Source organism: Antechinus flavipes, chromosome 1 (assembly GCF_016432865.1).
Source record: "Antechinus flavipes isolate AdamAnt ecotype Samford, QLD, Australia chromosome 1, AdamAnt_v2, whole genome shotgun sequence".
Classification (NCBI taxonomy): domain Eukaryota; kingdom Metazoa; phylum Chordata; class Mammalia; order Dasyuromorphia; family Dasyuridae; genus Antechinus; species Antechinus flavipes.
In genome coordinates, this window is record NC_067398.1 from 110,642,661 (window position 1) to 110,666,557 (window position 23,897).

General features: G+C 34.8%; 1 protein-coding gene across 2 annotated transcripts in view; it reads left to right on the forward strand.

The window, feature by feature from the left end:
* The window catches only part of SPATA6L (spermatogenesis associated 6 like), an 81,335-nt gene extending 73,925 nt beyond the window's left edge, over positions 1–7,410 (forward strand). For both annotated transcript variants that reach the window (XM_051987834.1, XM_051987843.1), the window contains exon 13: positions 4,818–7,410. The gene's annotated coding sequence lies outside the window, so the exon portion shown is untranslated. The remainder of the gene's footprint in view (positions 1–4,817) is intronic.
* Positions 7,411–23,897: the final 16,487 nt, after the last annotated feature.

Below are 23,897 nucleotides of genomic sequence, written 5' to 3' on the forward strand. Positions count from 1 at the left end.
ACAAGAGGGATTTGGCATGTTTTTGATCCCAGAGGGCAGAAATAGGAAACAATGGATAGAAATTACAGAGAGGTAGCGTTAGACTTTTTGTAAGTAAAACTTTCTAAAAATTAGAATTGTCTAAAAATAAAATTGTTTGTCTGGGCTCTTAATACAGTGCCTGGGACTTAGCATTCTCTTAACAAATGCTTATTGACTGGCTTTCCACACCTCAAAAATTTAAATTTGTGCACAGAAGTTGAATTTTAAAAGTATAGATGGATTAGAAAGCAGTTATTTTGAAAAATATTTTTTGAGCGGGTTGTGGATTGCAAGTTCATTATGAGTCTGAAATATGATGTGATAGCCAAAAAAATCTAATGAACTTGAACTGTATTAATAGAGACATACACAGGGAATTGAGAGTTCCATTGCACTCTGTCATTTTCAAATTTTGTATGAAGTAATGCATTCAGTTCTAGATGCCACAGCTTAAGAAAGATGTTGATAAACTTGAGAACATGAAGAGCAACCAAAATGGTGAAAAGCCTCCAGTTCATGTCATATAATAATCAGTTGAAGGAATTAGGCAAGATTATCTTGAATAAAAGACTCAGGGAGCCAGGAAAACTGTCAAGTGTTTGAAGGACTGTCATCTGATGGAGGGATTAGACATACTCTGTTTAGTCAGAGAGCAAAACCAGGAACAATGGGTGGAAGCTTCAAAAAGACAAATGTAGATAGGAAATTTAGGAAAACTTTCTATTAGAGTTGTCTAAAAATTGCATACATTGCCATAGGGATGGTGAGTTCACCCTCCCAAGATGTTAAAATGAGATTTCCTTTTGGTGATTTGAGATGCCTTTCAATGATCAATTTTTGTGATTATATTAATTGTGAGTTCACAATAGTGATACAAATGCAGCCCAATTTCAGCAATTATATTGCTACCTTCCATGTTGAACCAACTAACTACTACTAATTAGCTGCCACAGCAGCTGGCCTTGGTGCTGATTGCTTCTAAATCATTGCTAATGATACTTCAAATTCTACAAGGTCAAAGTTACTTTTCCATTGGTTGTTCTACTCTTGTAGTCTTTTAAACAAGATGAGGGTCCCATTTCCATCTTTATTTCATTTTTGAGCCAGTAATTCTCAACTAACTAATTCCTCATGTACTCAAGATTGGCTTGATTTCTCTTCTTTATCTTCCACTAAAATCTGTAATTATCAGACAGCAAGTCAACCACAAAGCTCAGGGGTTCTTTTTATGAATTAGAATGTCAGGTTTCAACTACTTGTCTCATTTAGCATGGTCAGGCAGCTTTACTTACCCTAACAGGTTTCCCATTATTATCTCAAATCTCTATAAAGAGCAATTTTAATCTTTTATAGTCTGAATTCTGGTCTCCTAGCAATGCATCTTCTATTTATAATAGAGTCAAAATAGAACAATGTCCTCAATAGTATTTCCCTTTAATGCATTATTTCTCTAGAACCAACTAAAGATCCATGTGGTTTGCTTGCTTATGGCAATAGTGGCCTTATCATCATTGTATTTTATTTGGGTTCTTGTAACAAATCTGGTTCTTAGCATACTTCATTTTCTCAGTTTCAAATTGACAATGAGAAATTCATCACATTAGAAATTTTACTCATTTCATTGAATATCTATTCATATGCTTTCTGTGAGCATTGGGAATTCAGAAGTACAATACCCCATTCTAGGAGTTTATGATCAAGTAGGCAAATTCATAGATAACTTTAACTACAAGTTACAATTTGATAGGTCCATAGAAGGGGTCCAGAGTAATATCAGAGATAGCAAGGGACAGCTTCTTATGGCATGGGGAGACTATTCCATGCATAAAGGTAGGAAGTCCAAAGGCACAAAAGTAGAAAAATACAGGACTTGGGGAAGTGGTCTAAATTTTTTTTTTGGAGTACAAGATGCAAAAGGAATAATATTGGAAAAGAAGGCTGTAGTCATATCTTTAAAGGTTTTCAGGACCTGAGTCCTGAGTTTATAGTGGATTTTTTTGTTTTTTGGTGAACAATGAATAGCTCCTGAAGGTTTTGAGCAGAGGGTAGATGTCATCAGATAAGAATTTTAGGAATATTAATTTGACAATGATACAAAGGTTGTATTGGAGAAGGACGATGGGAGACAAGAAAAGAAGACCGCCAATTAGAAAAAAATTCACTAATACTCCAAAGAAAGAGGTAAGAAAGTACTAGAACCAGTAGGTGGCACAGAGGATAGAGAGCTTGGTCTAGAGTCAGGAAGACCTCGGTTTAGCTCTAGCTTTAGAAGCTTGGATGACTCACTTAATTTCTGTCTGCTTCAATTTCTTCAACTGGAAAATAGGTTCCTGAAGGGCAGGGATTGTTTTACAATACAATTTTCTATGCCGAAGCAATTTTCAAGCTAAAATTATCCTTGACCCAGCTGATTCTGTAATTTTTTTCAGTTTTCCCTTTACTATCCTTATCTTCCACCTCCTATGTTTGACTCAGATAACTACCTGAAACATTTGACAGAGAAATAGGGAAAGCAAGGCCACTAAAAAACATCACAATTTGTAACTCAGAAAGGTGAAGGTCACAGTAAATCACTCTCCTTTACAACTAGAAAGTCATGCTAAAAAACTGCTGAATCTAGAGTTCAAAGATCACTCCTATCCAGCTCTAACATTTATTCTTAGTGTGACCTTGGTCATATCCATCAACATCTCTAGTCTTCAATTTCCTCATCTGTAAAATGATGAGATGAGCCCTACGATCAAGTAAAGTCAACAAATGTTAATAAGCACCCTCTATCCTGGGGATACAAAGAAAAGCAAAAGTAATCTCTGCTCTCATTCACAAGTTCCCATTTGAATAAGGGAGACAACATGCAAATGACTAAGTACAATCAAGAAATTTATAAGATACATTGGAGATAATCTTGAAGGAAAAGCATTAGCATTAAAGGGAAACTAGAAGGCATTCCTTCAAAAGGTGGGGTTTCAGGTGAGACTTGAAGGAGTCCAGGGAAGCCAGAAGGTAGGGATGAGTGACAGCATTCCAGGTATGGGGAACAGCCAGTGTCAATCTATGACCTATAAAGGCCACAATAAACCATTGCAGATTAGGGCCGAGAAAGATGAGGGCTGGAGACTGAATTTAAATCAACACATGCTTCATTCACTTTTCCCCCCTTTTTCTTCTGTTTTTTTTTTTTTTCTCATAATTTTTTCCTTTTGTCTCAATTTTCTCTCCCAACATAATTTATAAAGAAATGTGTATAAAAATGAATATACATGTATAACCAGAAAAATTAAAACAATATACATAGAAAGATGAGGACTTCTAGCAGCCATCATAGATCATACCTTTGAAAACATTATGCCAGATTGTTAGAATCATAGAACATTCTAAGTAGAGAGATCTTAAAAATAATTTAATCAATCCATTTTTTCACAAATGAAGAAACAGAGGCCAAAGAAATTAAATAAATAGCTAATAAGGTTATCTGTTAATCAAAGCATAGAATTTGATGTTGTTCTGTTAACTGTTATCTGTTGGGAATGTGAAATAGATAATGTATTACCTCATGTTTAATTCTAATCTAACCCTGAATCTCTAGCCCTACTGTCATTTATGCTTCAAAGCACAGATAATTTCCTCAGTTGCCAAAGATGGCACATGGCATCCATCAGTTTGGTATACAGAGACAGTAAGAGAGTTCCATGTTCTGCAGTTTTCCGGATTAGAATGTTCCACTTGAAAGATTAAAGGACAAATGCTGGGTCACTAAGTCTTTGGTTTCAAAAATAACCATCCAGGGATTTATTGGGTAGTTATATAGAACATAGCTTATAATTACCAAGTTAAGTAACTGGGACTTGTCAAATTACACCATAGCCTGCTGTTACAACTCATAAAGTTGGCACATAATGCTCTGTTCTTGGTGTATATGGTGGGGGGAAGGGGTGGTTGGAGAGAAAGGGTTTGCCACATGGCACTTTGTTGCATTTTTAGAGAAAGTTAGATAAAATAAGGTTACCTTAAAATCCCATCTCTAAAATAATTGGTCTTCCAATAATTAATAAACAGTCCCATAAACATATCAAGTGCTTAATAAGTATTTGGTGAATCAAATTGAGTTGGAGTCTTCAGCCAAATTGAGGAGGTATTGGTAGGGAAGTAGAAGTGAGCATTCCATGAGAAGGTGAGATGAGAGTATATAGATCCATTGCTTGTTTTGCTTCTAAAAAAAATACAAGGCTTGGGAAAGGACTACACAGGACCCTGCAAATATTCCTTTTCTTACTGCTGATACATGGCTGCTATACATATACAGACAGGAAAGTCTTTGCTAAGACATAGCATTTCTCGGGCAAATTGTTTTAGATTAAGGGAGATAATTTGGGAAAAGGGGACCAGAAGGTATCTCTTACATGTAACATAATGAATTCATTTTAATTAAATTTTCCCCTAAAAAAAATCCTAAAGTCTTCCTCTGATGTCCCATTGTAACATGGAAGTGAACCTGGGTTCTAGAAGGATATGCCGACAGAGTGCTAAATCTCTGAGATCCTATCATGCTAAAAAAGCTAGTGATTGTGTGCTTATCAATTAAGGACTAACCTAGCTAAGTGAAAAAGAGGACATTGGGGAAGGATTTTTTTTAAGGGGGGAAACACGACTATATCTTCAGCATGGGTAGGTAGCATGTTTGACAGCTGTAAAGGGATTGCTCATAACTTTGACCTTATGGATCTCTGAAGCTTTGAAGTAAGAAAGTAAATATGCTGTGCTCTCAGTGATTTTTATGTTTTTTCTCTCTCTCACAGGACTCTGTATTATGGTGTTCCTAATTGCACAGTGCAAAATGAATAAGAGCAATAGGGGGATTTGAAGAACTCATTTAAAGTAACAGTACATGCAGTCATTTAGAGCTGAACAGCCTTTCATGTTATCTCTAACATCTTGTTCTATCTGTTTTCCTTTGAATGATATCCTGTACTGTGTATTTTTACCAGGTAAGAGTTATTAATTAAAATGGAGTTTGGGGCTTACATTTTCAGTGTCAATTTAGAATTTTTTTTAGTGTGAAGAGAAGTGAAATAAGTGATAGGGCAGATCTTGACATTGATAAAAAAGCAAGTTTTCTGAGTAACTTTGTCAGAATAGTTAAGACTTCTGTATAGATGTACCTCTCTTTAGGTAACAGATTGTACCTTTCAAATGTCAATCAAATTTTTACAAGTTGAATTATATTTTAAGCATAAAAGAACTGTTTGTTCCTCCAGAGCAATCATCATGTATTGAATCCTATCTTTAATGCTGAGGCAGTATGTGTAGTAGAGTGGAAAGAACATTATGTTAGAAATCAGAACACATAACTTCTACGGCCTTTCCCTGATACCTGGGGGACTGAACAAATCCTTTTATTTTACCCCAGTTTAGTTCTCTGTCAAATGTGGGCCTCAAACTACTTGATCCCTAAATTCCCTTCTGTCTTGAAGTCTAGACTAGATTAAAATCTCAACTCCAATATTTGTGAATTCCATGACCATGAGTGAATTGTTTCACTTAAGCCTCAGTTCCTTGGTCTGTAAAATGAGCATAAGGATATTGACAAACTCCTTAGCTAAGAATATATTGGGGAAGGATTTTTCTTGAGGGGGAGAATACATGAAAGATATGCATGTAGTAATTTGGGTGAACCAAATGCCTTCTCAGTAGTATAGATATTATTATCCCCATTAGGAAGCTAAGGCTGGAGAAATCATTTATCCATGGTTATATGGCTAGTATCAGAGTAAGAGGGAAGCTGTATCTCTTGATTCTAAGCGTAGGCTCTTTCTGCTATGCTGTTGACTCTGTACCGCCTATCTTACAGGGTTCTTGTGAGTAAGGCACTTCGTGAACTTTAAAACACTATGTAAATATGAATGAACAACAGTAACAGAAATTTGGACTTCCATTTATCTGATATGCTTGAAGTGAGGTACACCTGTATGTACAATCATTGAACTTATAAAAGTTCATGGTATTCATAGATCCTAGTTCTTCCTTTGAAGTCAGAGATCTCTCTTGACATGTTTATAAAATGAGAAAAAATAATTACCTACACTATACGATAGTCTAAGCTGAGACAGAAGGTTGGATTACTCTTAAACATCAGAAGCTCAGGCTTTTCTCCATATGAGCAATTGCAAATCAGTGGACTTCTTCAGATCAGTCCCTCAGAGCAGAGTTTTCAGAGAGTGCCATGCATCAGAGTTTATCTGCATGACATTACCACTTGTAAAGTGAAACCATGTTCTTCACCTTCTATCATAATATGGAGATCCCTCCTATAACTTTTATTGATTGAGCAAATAAAAAAATCCCCTTTTCTACTCTAAATGGATCTATTTTTTCTGAGGAAAATTAGAAAGATATTCCTCTTCCAATCTCTATCTTCAGATCCATTTATCTTCTCCCTGAAATCTGGTGTCATAATTAGCTTACATTTATTTGGGTAATTAAGATTTTAAGATTTGCAACATGCTTTCCATCCATGATCCTATTTGATCCTTATAGTCACACTGTGAATTATGGAATCGAGAGGAACAGTTGGTATTATAATACCTTGTTTTGTAGATGAGAACTGAATTTCAGAGAAATTAAGCTCATAGAATCAATCACAAGATTATAGATCCAAAGCTAAAAAGGACTCTAGAGACCATCTAGCCCAGCCCCATATTTACAAATGAGGAAACTGAGTGAAATTTGCCCAAGATCATCCTACTAGCACTCATATCTTCTCTGAATCCAAGAATATATATTTTCCACAATATCATGTTCTTTACCATTCCTAGATTAAATTACTGGAATAAAATTTATTTTTGTCTTCTTTAAAAATCTTCTATTTCCTTTGGGTTTCAATTTATTATTTTGTAATCATCCTCTAAATATTTTTCAAAAGGGAACATAATATATGACTCAATTAAGAGTGACAGAATAATCCTAACAAAGGCCCAAATTGCCTAGCATTGGGACTTTTTAAAATTAATTATAGAGAATCAGGTGAAAGTAATGGGCATCTCATTTCACCTATAAGCATATTTACACCAAGTAATTGTAACATTTAATTTTTTTCATTGTTTAAACCTAATGCCTAAGTTCCATGTAGGAACATTTACTGTCCACATTGTTAACAATTGCCATTAATTTTTAAAGCACTATTGTAACTTGCACATTTAACTAATTCTTTTAAATGTTTTCTTAAAATATTTTATATTCAGTTTTTCTGATCATGTTTTCTTTTTGGGGAGCAGTATTTGTTTTAGTTGTTTCTTTTTGTGCATGTAGTAACTGAACTATTTTATGAAGTGGTGGGCTTTCGGTTGTTTTGTGAAAGCTGGTGATTAATAAATGGAAAGAAAAAAAAGCTCATCTTCTTGCTTCGATTTATTCATTCTTTCCTTAATTTTCATCATTGCCATTGCTATGACATTTTAAGTGGTTAATAATTGCTTATTGCATGCCTACTTGTCAGGTGGTTATATTTCTAAGTAAATATATACATAAGTATGTTTATGCTTAATGTCCATGCTATCTATTAGAAGCAGAAATATTTTGGGATCTTATTAAAGATAGAAGTTTTTCACTGGTGTAACTGGGTCCTTTTTTCTTTCTGAAATTTTATTTCTTCTCAGCAGAATAAGGAGCCATCAATTTAGTCTTAGATGGAATGAATTCCACCTGTGCTAGATTGTGACCTCCATGAGGGCGGATACATGTCTAAACTCCTTTTTTTGTTGTTTGCTTCTCCCCGGGCTTTAGATATAGTGCTTTGAAATAGGATTTAACAAATAATTAATGAGTAAATAAGTGAATTATATACTCAAAATAATACTTTTTAACCCTACTTAATAGCCATCATTTACATATTGCTGTGAAGCTTACACATTGCCATATAAATGTCAGGTTCTATCTTTTAAGAGGTATTATTATATAGTATTTGAAGTGGAGATGAAAATGAAACAAATTTCAGGCATGGTGGCTGGGTCAGTCTTCAGAAATTTACAAAGGTGTGAGACATGAAATGGTAAGCATGGGGCAGCTAGGTAATACAGTGAATGGTTAGTATTTTGGATTGGAGTTAAGCAACACCTGAATTTACTACCACAGAAACTTAATCTCTGTATGACTTTAGTAAGTTACTTCATTTTCCTAAGCCCCAGCTTCCTCATCTGTAAAATGGAGATGATAGTACCAGTTTCAGGGGTTACAGAAGAGATCAAATAAGACAATGCATGTAAAAGGCTTTACAAATCTTTGTTTTGGTTCAGTCATTTTCCAGTTGTGTCTAACTCTTCATGACCCCATTTGGAGTTCACCTTGACAAAGACTGATTTGCCATTCCTTCTTCAGTTCATTTTTCAGATAAGAAAACTGAGGCAAACAGGGTCAAGTGACTTGCCCAGAGTCACACAACTAATAAATGAGGGTTTGAAGTTAGATCTTCTTGATATGGCACTCTACCACTGCACCACTGCCCTGCTCTAGACAAGTCCAATTCTTAGAACCAATTAAATGTATTTCCTACATGAATGCCACCCTGCTAAAGTAAGTGTGGCATTTATCTAGGCCTATTCAATCAAATAAATGGTTATGGGTTTCTGGTTCATTTTAGATTCCCATTTATATATTTATATTCCTAAACACACATACATACATACCTCACTATTAAGGGAATTCCCCCTTATTTCCCTCCCCCATCTCTTTGTCTCTCTTTCTCTCTGTCTCTTTCCTTCCTCTCCTCCCTCCCCTCCCTTCTCCCTTTCTTCCTCCCTTCCTCCCTTCCTTCCTCCCTCCCTTCCTTCCTTCCTTCTTTCCTCCCTTCCTCCATTCCTTCCCCTTCCTCCATTCCTTCCCCTTCCTTCCTTCCTTCCTTCCTTCCTTCCTTCCTTCCTTCCTTCCTTCCTTCCTTCCTTCCTTCCTTCCTTCCTTCCTTCCTTCCTTCCTTCCTTCCTTCCTTCCTTCCTTTTTATTCCTCCCTCCTCTCTCTCATATATATTATTTACTATAATAAATTGCATCTTGCATCTAGGAGGTAGAGTGGAAACATTAATGAACTTAGGAAGACTTGAATCCAAATGTGGCCTCAGGCACTTAATAGCTGTATGACCCAGAACAAACCACTTCATCTCTGCTTTAATTTCTTCAACTGTAAAATTAATAAATTCAATCTTGTACGTGATAAGGTTGCTGTGAGGATAAAATGAGATGATATTTGTAAAATTTTTAGTACAATGCTTGGCACATTATAAATGCTATTTCCTTCCTAATTATTGAATCATTCAATAAAATCACTGGATATATTTTCTAGCACAGTAAACTTCTAGAAGTAGCATTGATAGTAATAATCATGGTATTTTTGTTTTAGGCCAGAGTTAAATTTTTTTTAACACACACACACACACACACACACACACACACACATAGCCATCTTCATATCTGAATACTCCTCTCTTCTTTACCTACTCCCTGCCTTGTCCCTTGTAATAATAAAAAGAGAAAGAGGGAGAAAAATCAGTTCAGCAAAACAATCCTTAGACTGAAAATCCACAGTCCCTCATCACCTTTGCATAGAGGGAAGATGGGAATAATTTTCCCCCTCTTCTTAGGAACTACTCTCGATCAATGTAATTGTATAGTATTCAGAGTTTGGATGCTGTTTTTTTTTTTTTTTTTTTCTCATTTACATTGTTGCAGTCATTCTTCATATTGTTTTCCTGCTTAGATTTATTTCACTCTCCTGTTTCTTGAATATGTCATAATTATTGTTTCTTGCATTAATGGTAAATATGCATCCATGTAGCATACTGTCTAATCAACAGATACTTTGTTTCCTGTTCTTTGTTCTTATAAAAATGTTGCTACGAATCCTCTCTTATGGTCTGTGTTTCCATGGCATTTTTTCTTTCTTTTCTCATTTTTGCATATTTAAGTTTAAAATAAAAGAATTTACCAAAAAAATGTTATAATGAATAATTTGGCATTTATGAGTCTTTTTTTTTTTTTATTTAGAATATTTGTCCAGCAATGGAATCTGTATGTTGAAGGATTTGGACATATAGTCACTTTAAACAAAGAAAAATAAATTTTCATTGATATCTTTTGACTTTATATTACCCAGATTTCCCCCTCTATTCCTTTTTTCCTCCTCACAGAGAGTCATCCCTTATAACAAAATTTTGTAAAAAGAAGAGGAAAAAAAATCAGCCAAACTGATCAACACATCAAAAAAAAAATCTTTTATCTGATGCTCCATACCCATGGGTATTTGAAAATGAGAAGAGTGAGAGGGAAGTTTCTTCTGGTCATCATTTCTGGGGACAAGTTTATTCTTCATATTTTCACAACAGAATGTTTTGATTATTTTGTTGTTGTACTTTCCATTTACATTGTTGTTGTCACTGAATATATTGATTTCTTGACTCTGTTTACATTGCTTTATATCAGTTTACATAAGTTTATTCATCATTTCTTATAGTACATAAAATGCTATTACTTTCCTTTCGCACAATTTCTTTATCTATTCCCTAAATAAGGGCATCTATTTTGTTTTTAGTATTTTGTTACCACAAAACTTCTGCTATCAATATTCTGGTCTTTATGGAGACGTTATTCTTTTTTTTTTTTTTTAATTTTTATTTAATAATTACTTTATATTGACAGAATCCATGCCAGGGTAATTTTTTTTTACAACATTATCCCTTGCACTCGTTTCTGTTCCGATTTTTTTCCCCTCCCTCCCTCCACCCCCTCCCCTAGATGGCAAGCAGTCCTTTATATGTTGGATATGTTGCAGTATATCCTAGATACAATATATGTTTGCAGAACCGAACAGTTGGAGACGTTATTCTTAACCATGATCTGCTTAGGGATATATGCCTTAGGGGTGTCTCTGGTAAGGAGTATAGAAATTTTGGTCACTTAAATTGTTTCCCAGTATGATTGGACCAATTAACAATTCCACCAACAGTATAATTAAATGTTTATCTTTCCTCTACCTCTCAATATTTTTTCCATTTTTTTCCTCTCTTTTTTGGAGAGTTTATTGGGAGTGAGGTAAAATTTCAGAGTTGTTTTGGTTTGCATTTCCAAAGTTAACTCTTCTCCCCACCAAAAAAAAAAAAAAAAACCAAACAAAATAAAAAACACTTTATCAGTATTTTTTGTGATGCTTTATGAGAAAAGTAGCTAGATATAGTGACTTGACTTTTTTAGAGTGGTTTTAGTAAATGAAATATGCAAAATTGGATCTACTTTAACCCCCTTGGCTAGCTGTGGAGTCAGGAGACCTACATTCAGTCCCTTTCATAGAATGAGAAGATGTATTTAGATTGAGACTTACAGCCTGGAGGGAGATCCTACATTTATGGATCTTAGAACTATTGAAGTATTAAAAATTGTACATTAGGCTTTAGAGCTAGAAGAAATTTCAGAGAGCATCTAGTCCATTCAGCTTTTTCTACAGATGAGGAAACTGAGACCCAGAGAGGTCATAGTAAATGACTTTTTCTGAAGTCACTGAAGTCATAGCAAGCCACAGAACTGGGATTTAAATCTGTTCTTTGGGCCTGGATCAATCTCTTTGCTCAGTGGATGAAGTGCATGCCAGGAATGGGAATGAGGAAAACTTGAGTTCAAATCTGATCTTAGATACTAGTTGTGTGATCCTGAGAAAGCTACTTAATCCTATCCTCATCTGTAAAATAAGTTCCCGAAAGAAATGGCAAACTACTTTGGTATCTTTACTAAGAAAATCCCAAATGGGATTGCAAAGAGTCAGAAATAGTTGAACAATACAGCAACGATGTACTAAATGTTATTAAGCTTGCTTCAATCTATGATATGCTTGTGTTACTTGCTGTATGTACAGAGTACCAAATTCATAGACTCTCTTTCGGCTTCAAATTTCTTGCAAAATCTGTGGCTAATGTTAAGTGGTTGCATCAAATCTTCCTAGCAATGAGTTCAGTCATTTTCAGTTATTATCCACTTCCTATAACTCCATTTAGTTTTTTTTTTTTTTTCCAAAGATACTGGAGTAGTTTGCTGTTTCCTTCTCTAATTCATTTTACAATGAGGAAACTGAGGCAAACAGGGTTAAATGACTTGCCCAGTGTTACAAAGTAAGTATCTGAGGTCAAATTTGAACTCCTTAAGATGAGTCTTTCTGATTCCAAGTCTGGTGCTACATCTACTGTGCTACTCTAGTTATAGCCTTTCTAAAAAGACTCAGTTTGAGAGTCTATGGTTATTTGACATTTATTTAGTGTCAACCAGGATCAGGTGCTTAAGTAAAATGTAGAGAAAGTAATGGAATTTTATGTGCTATAAGAAATGATGAATATAGAGAATCATAGAAAGACTTATGTGAATTGAGTCAAAACAAAGTAAGCAGAGTCAAGAAAATGATATACACATTTAACAGAGCCAGTATATGAGGAAAAGGGAGGACAAAGTACAGCAAGGTCAGCTAGAGTTAAATGTCAACAGAATTGTGGCATAGATCTGAGAAAATTTGAAGAAATGATGGGATGTGGAAACTGGAAGGCCTGTTAGAGGTTGTTTAGTGCTACCCACACATTTTATAGATTAACAACACTGAGACTCAGTGAGAGAAAATGCTTTTGTTCAGAGAGACCAAGGGAGTAAACGATAGAGCCAAGATTTGCAAGTAAAAATCTTAAATACATAAGACAAGTATATGGTGTGTGTAATGTGTGTGTGTGTGTATGTGTAGATTCTGAAATTTGCCATTCATTCAATAAAAAGATTGATATTGAGTGCTCACCACATGCATAGTCCTATACTAGACAGTGTGAGGGATGCAAAAATAAAGTTAAGATTTAATCTTTTAAGAAACTATCATATTAGCTAAGGAGAAAAAATTATTCAAGGAATAAAAATAAGATAATGAGATAGGTTTCTCACATGGCTTGTGGAAATAAATTACATAAAATATAATAGCAATCCTAACTTACATTGCTTTATGGTTTACAGATTGTTCTCCTTACAATAATCCTGTGAAGTTGTTAATGCAAGTATTATTTATCTCATTCTTCAGATGAAGAAACTGAGGAAGAGAGGTGAAGTATCTTGACCTTAGCTAGTAAGTGTTAGGCCATGGATTCTAGCCAAGATTTCTGCACTCTAAATCTCAGATGGACTACACTCCAAGGCAACATTGTGGGATGGGTAAGAGGTAAGGTTGGACTGGTTGTTGGAAACAGACAGGTAAGTGTCAGGGTTGTAATGTGTAGGTACAATTAGGGTAAGTGTCAGGGTTGTAATGTGTAGGTACAATTAGGGTCTAGAAGTGCCTAAGGGACTTCTGATCAAGGCAAAATACAGCAAGAACTGATCAATGAGAGTATTGGGACATAACAGAAAAAATATTTGAGAACATGAAGTCTACAGGATGCAATAAAGGTAAAATGGTATGGTGGGAGGTAGACTGTAGAAAATCCCAGAATTTAGAGTTCTACAGACTAGGGGTTCTCAAACTTTTCCCATTCCCAATCCCTTTTTGTCTGAAAAATTTTTATGTGATCCTGGATATGTAGGTATTAAAAAAGTAAACAAATCAATCACTAATAATCATAACTTTGTGACTCCTACATTCAGTTAAGAGACCCACAGTTTAAGAAACTGGTTTGTATGTACACAGTTATCCCTGAAAATTTTAAAAGAGAGAGAGATGGCAGGTAATAGGAATAGTCCTTAAAAATATAACCTTAGGAGTTCTTATCATTTGGATAAGATTGCTCTTATCAGCCCTAAGTGTTGTTTGGGTGGAGACCACATTGATTGAGGCCTGAGGATGAGACCCGTGAATGATGTATGCAACCAAATCACTTTAATTTAAATTGTAATGGATCTGGGAACTTTTAATGGAATCAGACATGTTGAGAACACTTAATGGCCGTCCCATGAGACAGCTTTTTCATTTTTTTTCTTTTAATAATTTATTTTCCCAAATACATGCAAAAAGTCTTCAACATTCATCTTTGCAAGACTTTGTATTCCAAATTTTGCTCCCTCTCCCATACTCCTCAAGAGAGCAAGCAATCTGATAGAGGTTAAACACCTCTTTGCAATTCTTCTAACACATTTCATATTCATCGTGCTGTGCAAGAATAATCAGATCAAAAGAGAAAAATCATGAGAAAAGAAAAAAAAAACACATCAAGAAAGTGAAAATTCTATGCTTTGATCCACATTCAGGCTCCATAGTTCTCTCTCTAGATTTGGATGGTGTTTTCCATCCCAAGTCCATTGGAACTGCCTTGAATCACTGCATTGTTGAAAAGACGTGCATCACATAATTTTGTTACTATGTACAATGTTCTCTTAATGCTCACTTAGCGTCAGTTAATGTAAGACCCCATTTTTCATTAGATGCCAGGGCTGTGAGATCTGAGTGAAAAAAGCAGAAACATTTCAGATAAACTAGAAGGATGTGTGCTCTATCTCTAAAGAGGTTGTACTTGTGGAAGAGAGCAAACAGAGTGTATAATGGCAAGGCAAGACTAGTATTACAGAGAAATGGATGGCACGAACAGATAATGGATATGGCTGCCATGAAGACAGAAGATGGAGTAGTCTCTTCACGGGGAGAGCAAAATAAAATGTTTGGCAAGAGTAGATAGCAGCAGTTCAGTGTTAAGGGACAAGGCAATTACTATTTTTTTTAATAGCTTTTTATTTACAAAACATTACATGGCAAAATATATAGAGAACTGACTCAAATTTATAAGAAATCAAGCCATTCTCCAATTGATAAATGGTCAAAGGATATGAACAGACAATTTTCAGATGAAGAAATTGAAACTATTACCACTCACATGAAAGAGTGTTCCAAATCACTATTGATCAGAGAAATGCAAATTAAGACAACTCTGAGATATCACTACACACTTGTCAGATTGGCTAAGATGACAGGAAAAAATAATGATGAATGTTGGAGGGGATGCGGGAAAACGGGGACACTGATACATTGTTGGTGGAGTTGTGAACGAATCCAGCCATTCTGGAGAGCAATCTGGAATTATGCCCAAAAAGTTATCAAACTCTGCATACCCTTTGATCCAGCAGTGTTTCTATTGGGCTTATACCCCAAAGAGATACTAAAAAAGGGAAAGGGACCTGTATGTGCCAAAATGTTTGTGGCAGCCCTGTTTGTAGTGGCTAGAAACTGGAAAATGAATGGATGCCCATCAATTGGAGAATGGCTGGGTAAGTTGTGGTATATGAATGTTATGAAATATTATTGTTCTGTAAGAAATGACCAACAGGATGAATACAGAGAGGCTTGGAGAGACCTACATGGACTGATGCTAAGTGAGATGAGCAGAACCAGGAGATCATTATACACTTCGACAACGATATTGTATGAGGATGTATTCTGATGGAAGTGGATTTCTATGACAGAGACTTAACTGAGTTTCAATGGATAAATGATGGACAGAAACAGCTACACCCAAAGAAGGAATACTGGGAAATGAATGTGAACTATTTGATTTTTGATTTTCTTCCCGAGTTATTTTTACCTTCTGAATCCAATTCTCCCTGTGCAGCGGGAGAACTGTTCGGTTCTGCAAATATGTATTGTATCTAGGATATACTGCAACATATTTAACATATATAGGACTGCTTGCCATCTTGGGGGGAGGGAGGGTGAAGGGAAGGAGGGGAAAAAACGAAACATAAGCGATTGCAAGGGATAATGTTGTATAAAAATTATCCTGGCATGGATTCTGTCAATACAAAGTTATTAAATAAAATAAAATTAAAAAAAAAACCAAAAACCAAAACAAAACAAAACAAAAAAACAAAACATTACATGGGTAATTTTTCAACATTGACCCTTGCAAAACCTCCTGTTCCAACTTTTCCCCTCCTTCCCCCTACCTCCTTCCCTAGATGTCAGGCAGTTCAAATACATGTTAAATCTGTTAAAGTATATGTTAAATACAATCTATGTATACATGATTATAGAGTTATTTTGCTGCACAAGGAAAATCTGATTTAGAAATAAGGTAAAAATAACCTGGGAAGGAAAACAAAAATATAAACGGACAATAACAGAAGGAGTGGAAATGCCATGTTGTGGTCCATACTCATTTCCCATAGTTCTTTTGCTGGGTGTAGATGGTTCTCTTCATTACTGAACAATTGGAATTGATTTGGATGATCTCATTGTTGGAAAGGCACATCCATCAGAATTGATCATTGAGTAGTTTACTTGTTGCCATGTATAATGATGTCCTGGTTCTGCTCATTTCACTCAACATCAGTTCATGTAAGTCTCTCCAGGCCTCTATGAAATCATCCTGCTGGTCATTTCTTACAGAACAATAATATTCCATAACATTCATATACCACAGTTTACTCAACCATTCTCCAACTGATGGGCATCCATTCAATTTCCATTTTCTAGCCACTCCAAAGAGGGCTGCCACAAATATTTTTGCACACGTGGATCCCTTTCCCTCCTTTAAGATCTCTTTGGGATATAAGCACAGTAGTAACATTGCTGGGTCAAAGTTTGACACAGTTTGATAACTTTTTGAGCATAGTTCCAAACTACTCTTCAGAATGGTTGGATTCGTTCACAATTCCACCAACAATGTATTAGTGTCCCAGTTTTCCCACATCAACATTTGTCATCTTTTTGGGACAGGTCAATTCTCTGAGAGCCTCCATAGCTGTGGATCATAGCATCTGAAGGAGTTGCAGGGCAGCCTTTGCTAACACAGGTGTTGAGGACTGGGAATGAGATAAATTGGAGGCAGACGGAAGAGAAGAGAAGTCAGACAATGCAACGGCCTCTCTGCTCAGAAAACAGCAACTGCCTCTCAGTCTCCTTGTATTATCCTTTCACAAGAGGAGATCCATTCTGCAGTTCTGCGTTGGATCTCCAGCAGCCACTGTCAGGTGGCTCTCGGTAGCACAACAGTTCAGCATTGGACTCTGACTCCCTGAAAACAAAGAAAAAATAATGCCTGGGAAAGCCAAAGAAAGAGGAAGTATCTATTGAAAAAGAGGCACAGAGTCCTGATGAGCAAAACCAAACTTAGACATTGTTCCTCATGTTGGTCATTTGTGCTGTGTCAGTCTAGGAGGTTGGAATTCATTGATACATGAATGCAGCATACTTCAATGTGGACTGTGTTTACTCCAGAGGTTGAATAAACTAAAACAATGGAGGAAAAGAAAATATTAGAATCTCTATTCAAATTTATTTTTATGAAATAGTAAATAGCAAAAAAGTATTAGACAACTTGCAGTCTATTTTAACCCTGGGATTCTATGAATTTTTTGATATTTCAAAGCAATTTAATCTTTTATTTCTGTTAAAACAATTTAATAAATATTTGACAAAATTAAAAGGGAAATCTCTACTCTTAAATGTCATCAAATTTTAATACAACAAATAGGAAAACTGGGTGCCCCTAATGCATTGCTTTCATTTCCTCTCTTTTTTACCTTTTTCATATTTCTAGTTGCCTTTATTTTTTTAATTTAATTTTAAACTTATGGAATAAAACAAGTATTTTGATAAAAGTATCATAAAAAAATGATTGCAGTGAAACTGTGAATCTATTATGTAAAACTTGCTATTCTTTTAATTATATGATAGTTATAATGGAAATCTCATTTTTAAAATCTTCCTCTTCCCCCTGAAATGGCTACGATAAGACAAATATGTTTTTATGTAAAGTCATTCTATACATCTAAAAGCTCTTTATTTAGTTGCAGATAGCATCTTCCATCACATATCCTTTGCAGTTAATTTGGATATTTATAATAATCAAAATGACTTATTTGCTTAAAAGTTCTAATAAAAATATTACCATATACAATGTTTTCTTAGTTCTACTCATTTCATTCATTATTTCATGCAAGTTTATTGTTTTTCTAAGATCATTGAGCTCATTTCATAGCATAGTAGTATTCTATCATAATTATATACAACTTGTTCAGCCATTCCCCAATTGATGGTTATCCCTGAGATTTCCATTTTTTTTTGCCACTACAAAGAGAGCTGCTAAGATATTTTAGAACATATTGATTCTTTTCCTTTTTCCCTAATCATCTATGAAGAGAGACTTAGCAATGGTATTACTGGTATTATTAGTATCATAGTATGATTCTTCTTCTTAGTCAAAATCAGGACCAGAAGAAGTTGCTCTTAACTTTTTGGAAGATAAGATTGTTAAAAAAAAAAAAAAAAAAAAGATTTTAGTCTGTGTGCTGATATAAGCAAGAACCTGAATTTAAATTCTGGCTCTGTCACTATGTGACCTTAGCAATCATTTAACCTCCCTGAAACCTCAGTTCTTCATCTATAATAAAATGAGGGGGTAGTTCTAATGCAATTCTATGATCTATGTCAGGTAGCTAACACCACCCACTCCCAATACCATTAGATTTTGACTCTGTTCTATATTTATGATGTTTACTTGGTTAGGAATCATTGGACTAATCACTTCTGTTTCTTTTGTCATTTATCCATATACAGATACTCTAACTTCCTTCCCTTCTTTCTTTCAAGGCAATTAGGTTTAGGTGACCGGCCCAGGGTCACACAGCTAAGTGTTAAATATCTGAAGACAGATTTGAATTCAGGTCCTTTTGATTTCAAAACCATTGCTCTATCCATTTCTTGCCCTCACAAATTCTGTAATTTTATTTATATATCTATAGTACATGTCTTTTGAATAAAGTATAATCTTAGATATTCTAATGAGTTCCCTATCCCACCAAAGCTAAGAGTTTGAATCTACTTCCTTGGACTCTTAGCAGATCTAGTTCTCTTTGTTCATTACCCATAATTTGTGTATTTGTAGATAGACATCTTAGGCTATGGATTTTATTGTTGACTCTCTTGTTCATTACCCATAATTTGTGTATTTGTAGATAGACATCTTAGGCTATGGATTTTATTGTTGACTCTCAGATATCATCACTTTTTAATTACTGTTCTTCTCTACAATATTATTCTTTCTATGTTGTATCTATTGTTTTCTGGTATCTTGCTGTCCACCATATATAGTCTTCTTTCTTCTCTTTGTCTTTTTAATTTGAAACTCCCTAGATCAAATTAGAATTACAAATATGTGTTTATATTTCAAATTTATTTCTGTTTTGAATACAAACATTTTTTTTTCCTTCCCATTCTTCCCCCTTAACTGAACAACAAATCTAGGAATAAATATGCATAGTCAAGCAAACTACACCAAAAATGTGTGGCTTATTTAGCATTTTGAGTTTATCATCTTTGCAAGAGGATAGATAGAATACTTCATCTTTGGCTTTTTTTTTTTTTTTTTTTTGCAATTGTGGTTAAAAACAAATATATTTTAATAGGTTCTCCTTAGGAATGAATACTCTAGACCTGGCTAAGGATATGAACTTTTCTGAAGTCTGGTAGACATATCAGCTCTTAAGAGCCCATCTCAATATTTTTCTGGGGATTTATTGAAGGGAAGCTATTTTTGGCAGACCTCAGATGAACTTTTTTCCTGACCTTTCTTGCTTTTGCAATGGTAAAATTGGCTCATTTTGGGGAGAAAGCCCTAAAGAGCCTTAAATATAAATGAAATTTGAATGGTTGTGGACCAAAGTAACTTTTTTAAAAAGTGGCCCATCATTGGCACTCTGTGAGACCATTTTCAGAGCAGTGGTCTCAAAAGTGGAGACCTTTGTATGACCTCCAGTTCTGTGTGATCAACTAATCAGTCAGTGGGAATATGAGTTATATACCATTCTCTTAACAACCAGTGTGTGTCTCCACCACAATTATATCTATGCTCAACATTCTCTTATTCTCCTTTTTCTCCAACCACCTTCCTTCTAAATTTAGGGTTCTAAACCTTTTTTGTAAGACATAGATTTCTCTGGCAGTCTGGTGACACCTAAGGATCTCTTCTCAGATTAACATTTTTAAATGCATAAAATGAAGTCTACAGGATTGCAAAGGAAATAAATTACATTTAAATTGTTATAAAATTAAAAAAAGAACTTCCTGAACCCTAGGTTAAGAGCCTTTGTTTTAAATTTAACATTGACCCCTCAGGGAAATGATAATCTCTAATCTGACTCAGGTACCCACAAAAACAGTTTTATTGATGCCATTGGGAAATTCTTTGCCTCCCTCCTGTTCTTCTAGCATACCTAACAAGGGCGAAAAATGACTGAGAGCTTTGAAAAAAAACATTTTTGGAGATTGCTGATTTAGAGAAATGATGATTCTAATGTACTTTTATAGGCTTGGATACTCACCATTAGTCATTAGACCTTTCCATTTGTTTCAATCAACCTTGTAATAAAGCTTTTGAAAAGATACTTTTCTTAGACCCATAAACCATGGAGAAGGAAAGTTCTTTTTATGCCTGGAAACTTCTCTTTGGAAAGGTCATATGATTCTAGTCTAATGAATAACTGCTTTGCCTTTGCTTGAATGTCCTGCTCAGGGAAAGAGGATGTAGAAGATACCTATAAACACTTCTTGATAGGTTTAATCTCAACATTATTTTAGGTACAAGTAGATTCAACCTTGTGTAAACTAGAAATTTCGTGGAGAATAATTGCAGCTTGAATTTCAAATATGGTCCATTTCAATAGAAATTTTTTTAAAAACTGTGTTTTTTCTGCGATGAAACTGCATCAGTAATACTAAGCTTTAATAGTAAAGTTAAGTTTTCCTAAAAGTTACACATCCAGGTTCTATCAGCAAAATGGATACCTTCTTGGTCCCTCCAATGACTGAAATTACAGAAAGCTTTTGGCCAGTAAATTAGGTTGAAATAAGTTTTTGATATGTTTAAGAATCTTTCTATACCTCTTGCTTATCATCAGAGGTTCCTTGAGACATTAACATTTTTCTTATCATAGAAAATGGGAATGGATCAGATGATTTGAAAGTCTTTTTTATTAGAAACAATAATTCTCTGAAGTGTCAACAAACTGAGAGGTAATTTAGGATTAAAATAAACAGCTTAATAATAATTGGGTATGAAAAAAAAATAATTTAGCTATCTCCTAAATCACTCTTAGTATGAAGTATGTTAGGTTAGGAATCATTAGTCCTGGGTTCAAATTGTGATTTCATTACTTAATTGCATGATCATGGCTGAGTCTCTCTACATATTGAGCCTCAGTTTTATCATCTGTAAATTGTAAGTGATACTTCTTTTATTAGCTGCTTCACAGGTTTGTTTTGGGGAAAGCACTTTATAAACTTCACAATTCTACAGAATTATACTGTAATGCCGGAGAAACTGAGGCAGGAGAGAGATTAGAGAGGTTTTAATATTTTATTAATGGGAGAGTAAGATTGACTGGACAGGACTCATGTCTCAGATTATCCAGTCAGACAGAGATAAGTATACTGGGACCAAGGAATCCATATTGGTCCCAGGGCTGGAGGACCCAAAGAATCCAGCGTCCAGCATACAGCTGCCAGCTGCCATTCTCCAGCAATGAATGGAAGAACCCCAACTTCTTAAATACCTTTTTGGAGACAAAGAAGAGAAAGGGAGGGAAGGTTTTTTTATCAGGAAGGGGAAGCCATAAAACCTAAAAATTCCAGAGACAAAGAAGTAAAGATATCATGGGTTGATCCTGGAATATTCCAAAGGAATATTGTAAATCCCTAAAAGAATCAGGAGATCTACTCTTTATCTTGCTAATTTATAACCCGAGAGCGAATAATCCTTAGTTTTACTGGGTCAGAGACAGAACAGTTAAGGTAACTGAGACAGGGAAACTGAGTCAGGACAGTTAAAGAAAACTGTGGCATAACAATACATTTATCAGTGATCTACAAGCAAGTGAAGATATGAAGATATGTCCTTAAATTGAATGATCACGACTTTTATTATACTATTTAGGAATTCCATCACAGTCATTTTGATTAACACACATCTTAACATTAATCTGTGTCAATATGCAAGAAAGTTATAAGTATAGTTGGTAATTTCCTTAGGTTGAGATAATAGATTCAACCTCTGGTCTCAACATTGTTTGGGCTTAATCAATTTTTTTTTCCTGGTGAGGGAATTGGGGTTAAGTGGCTTGCTCAGGGTTACACAGAAAATATTGTCTATGAGGTCAGATTTGAATTCAGGGCCTTCTGATTCTAGGACTGATAATCTGTCCACTGCTACATTTAGCTTCAAAGTGCTTATATGACAGGAATTTTGCCTGAAATTTGAGGAGAATATTGTTCATTGCCTTGGGCATATATATAAAGCAAGGAAAGGGATAGTTTCTGGCTATGGTTTTTTTCTTTTGTTTTGTTTTGCTTTTGGTGTCTAAAACTGTGATTGCATTTTTTATTTTTTTGTTTTTTTTATTTTATTTTTTTAAAAGGTTAATCTTTTTATTTTTTTAAATTTAATTTTATTTAATAATAACTTTGTATTGACAGAATCCATGCCAGGATAATTTTTACACAGCATTATCCCTTGCAATGTGATTGCATTTTTTAAAAAGTATGTTTCGATATTTATTTGGACTCCATAGTTCTTTTTCTGCATATGCATAGTGTAATGCCGGAGAAACTGAGGCAGGAGAGAGATTAGAGAGTTTTAATATTTTATTAATGGGAGAGTAAGATTGACTGGACAGGACTCTCGTCTCAGATTATCCAGTCAGACAGAGATAAGTATACTGGGACCAAGGAATCCATATTGGAGGAGTCCAGCATACAACTGCCAGCCGCCATACTCCAGCAATGAATGGAGAATCTCTAACCTTTAAGTACCTTTTTGTAGACAAAGAAGAGAAAGGGAGGGAAAGTTTTTATCAGGGAGGGGAAGCCATAAAACCCTAAAAAATCCAGAGACAAAGTAAAGATATCGTGGGTTATCTTGGAATATTTTAAGGGATATTGTAAAAGAGTCAGGAGATCTACTCTTTTATCTTGCTAATTTATAAGAGATTGAGACAGAACAGTTAAGGAAACTGAGACAGGGAAACTGAGTCAGGACAGTTAAAGAGAACTGTGGCATAACAATAGCATTTTCCATCATGAATCTTAAAAATTTTTAATAAAAGCTTTAAATTTTCAAAATACATGCAAAGATAGTTTTCAACATTCACTCTTGCAAAACCTTGTGTTCAAAATTTTCTCCCTCTCTCCCTGCTCCTCCTCTAGACAAGTAATCCAATACAGGTTAAACATGTGCAGTTCTTGTAAACATATTTCCACATTTATCATGCTGCAGAAGAAAAATTAAATCAAAAAGGAAAAAAAGAAATAAAAAAATAAAACAAAAGATATAAATACTAAGTTGTGATCCACATTCAGTCCCCATAATCTTTCTGGATGGAGATGCCTCTCTCCACTGTGATTGCATTGTTAAGGGAATTTCTGATGTTGAAACTTTTTCTACAGATAAAGACTAGAACTTGTCAACAATTTATAGGATGAGAGAAAAATTTAAATAGCTTGTTCTTTATCACAAAATATGCAAGAGATGAGATTTGACCTTAGGTCTCCACAAGAATGTGCTGGAGCCAGTTTATACTGGCCTGTGTGAGCCAGTTAAAATTTCATTATGAGCATTTTTATCTCAAAAATCCGCAAATGCTATGAATTGGGACTTGATTTATTTTTTTTGTTGATTGCCTAAACCTAAGAAAGTGACAGAGAAAACATTAGTAAGGATTAAACTTAAATGTATGTCATGTGTTTCAGAGAGGCTATTTTTAATTTTTTTTTTGGAAGGCAATCAGGTTTAAGCAATCTGCCCTGGATCATTCTGAGTTGAGATTTGAACTCAGGTTCTTCTGAGTTTATTCTTGGTACTCTATGATGCTACTTAGTTATTACTTAGAGAGGCTATTATTAA